The 2,877-nt window shown below is 35.6% G+C and overlaps 1 pseudogene; it reads left to right on the forward strand.

Annotated features, from left to right (window-relative positions):
- The first annotated feature begins 996 nt into the window (after positions 1 to 996).
- LOC132804218 (NAD(P)H-quinone oxidoreductase subunit 2 A, chloroplastic-like) lies at positions 997 to 2,435 on the forward strand (annotated as a pseudogene).
- Positions 2,436 to 2,877: the final 442 nt, after the last annotated feature.

A 2,877-nucleotide genomic window follows, 5' to 3' on the forward strand; every position in this document is an offset into this window, starting at 1 on the left:
CTCTTCTTAGGTTTAAAACTTGCATTTGCCGAGTTCTAGTATTTCCATGGAACTCCTCTTGAAGCTTTATCCAAACCTCTCTAGCACTTGTGCATGACATTATCCTTGTAAAAATGGAATCACTCATGGAGGAGTGCAAGGCAGTGAGGGCCTTGAACCCCTTGGCAACTTCGGCCTCATGTGCATTTCTTTGTGCTTAGGTTGCATTAGCTCTCAACTCCTCCACTACATAACCTTCTTCTATGACTTCCCATAAACCAAAGGCTTGAAGGTAGGCTTTCATTTTTATACTCCAAATGGAATAGTTTTGGCCTTCAAACTTATGTGGTGTTAGGGTTGCAAAGGATTGTGAGGCCATTTGAAAAAATGGTTTTTGAAAAGTTTAGAAAAATGGACACAAGAAAAAGCTCTCGGGTGGTGGTGTTTTGGTGAGTTTTAACTAGTCTTTTTGGGAGGTTTTGGTTTTGGTTGGAAGGCTTTAGGTGGGGGATCCTCTCACAAATAAAATGGTCCAGGTTGAAAGCTCACAAGGTCCTAAGAAATTACACTATGCTCTGATACCATGATGGAATTTGGTGTAGGTTTATGTTGTTGTACCCTAGAGCACAATCATTCAAGGTGTTAGTCAAGAATGATTGTTGTTGGTTCTTGGTTCTTGGTTCTTGATTTTGTTTTTTTTTTTTTTTTTTGGGTTTGTTTAGGTTTTGTTTCTGGTTTTAATGGAGGTTTAGGGTTCTTGAAAAGGTTGTTAGCTTTTGGGAAGAAGAAGAAACCAAAAATGTAGTAGTTGAGAGAGAGAGAGCCAAAAATGTTGTTTTTCAAAATCTATTTTTTGAATATTTTATTTCTCAACGTTTTTCATTACAATTTTCATACTTTTAAATACATCAAAAAGACAATAAGGCATGCTGCCATATTGAGCAATAAATACAAAAGCATTAAAAGTAACCAACCAAGCCAAACTACCTCAACTAACTCTAATCAATGTGTTGATGGACCCCTGACGTATACGAAGGAGTGCGGTTCGTTCGATAAATTCCTACCTCTCTATCTATCCCTGAGATGTTTGGATTTTTCAAAACTCCATGGACATGCAGAAGAGAAATGCTATCCCCACTTGGACCAAGACATAACTTTTACTTCTTCAAATAACAATTAAGGTGAAGCAAGGTCAGGAACACCGAGTCTCCTTATGATAAAGAGATTCATTTTGCAAGTTCATTATTACAGGTAGTTCCTACAAAAGATCAGACTAATGATGTATACAATACTTGAAAATTCTCAATGTATATGCTACATAGTTAGTTTTCATTCTTCAGAGACTACGAGTGTAATAGGAATATCCATTGACAAAAGGTTCACCCTAAGATGATCATCTTATGGCTATTGAGAACGAATCAAATCAGATGGTTCTATTTCTTAATCTTTCTGACTTGCTTCTATGGAACCAAGGTCAAAAAAATTGAGAAAAATCAATCATTCACAACCATTGATGAAGGATTCCTCAAAAAGTTAAGGATTAGTAATCCTTATTAGAAATTGAATGGGTTTCGGTCTTATACATACGCGAGGAAGGTAATCAAAAAAGAAAGAAGATAATTTCTTCTTTCTTTTATCACTTAGGAGTCATGCGAGATGAAAGTCTCATGAACGGTTTTGAATGAGAGAAAGAAGTGAGGAATCCTCTTTTTGACTCTGACTCTCCCATTCCAGTTGTTGCTGTTCTTTCTGTTACTTTGAAAGTAGCTGCTTCAGCTTCAACCACTTGAATTTTTGCTATTCCCTTTTATTTCTCATCAAACGAATGGCATATTCTTTTGGAAATCCTAGCTATTATTAGCATGATATTGGGGAATCTCATTGCTATTACTCAAACAAGCATGAAACATATGCTTGCGTATTCGTCCATAGGTCAAATTGGATATGTAATTATTGGAATAATTGTTGGAGACTCAAATGGTGGATATGCAAGCATGATAACTTATATGTTGTTCTATATCTCCATGAATCTAGGAACTTTTGCTTGCATTGTATCATTTGGTCTACATATCGGAACTGATAGCATTCGAGATTATGCAGGATTATACATGAAAGATTCTTTTTTGACTCTCTTTTTAACCCTATATCTCTTATCCTTAGGAGGTCTTCCTCCACTAGCAGGTTTTTTCGGAAAACTGCATTGTTTCCGGTGTGGATGGTAGGCAGGCCTATATTTCTTGGTTTCAATAGGACTCTTTATGAGCATTGTTTTTATCTACTATTATCTAAAAGTAATCAAGTTATTAATGACCGGATGAAACCAAGAAATAACCCCTCACATGCAAAATTATAGAAGATCCCCTTTAAGATCAAACAATTCCATCAAATTGAGTATGACTGTTTGTGTGATAGCATCTACTATTCCAGAAATATCAATGAACCTGATACGAACCTAGGACGACCTGCTCCTAAACCCGTATTATATTAGCCCGGATCTTAATTAAGTTCAAGTTCTAATGGAATTGACCTCAACCCCTAACCAACCTGTGGTTAGAAACCTTGGTATAATGTAGACGCCACAATAGGGGATGGAAAACCTATTGATAAGTCAAGCTAAAACAACCAATTTTCTAATGGTGTTTTAGGTGTTCTCAACGAACAAAAAGATAATTAATCTCACAAGTATTTTCTCAATCAAATCAAAGTTGTATTCTTATTGAAAAATAAGCCTTTAAATAGGCTACAAAGCCACGAAATAAAACCCTAAAAACAAAAGAAAACCAGCCACCACACATAGAGAAACCTAGTTGGCTGAAACTATACTTCCTTTCCTAATCTAAGTTTGATTAATTAAATTAATTTACAATGGAAAGAATAAAATAAAAACCTTGAAAGAAT

Source organism: Ziziphus jujuba, chromosome 6, assembly GCF_031755915.1.
Source record: "Ziziphus jujuba cultivar Dongzao chromosome 6, ASM3175591v1".
Taxonomy (NCBI): domain Eukaryota; kingdom Viridiplantae; phylum Streptophyta; class Magnoliopsida; order Rosales; family Rhamnaceae; genus Ziziphus; species Ziziphus jujuba.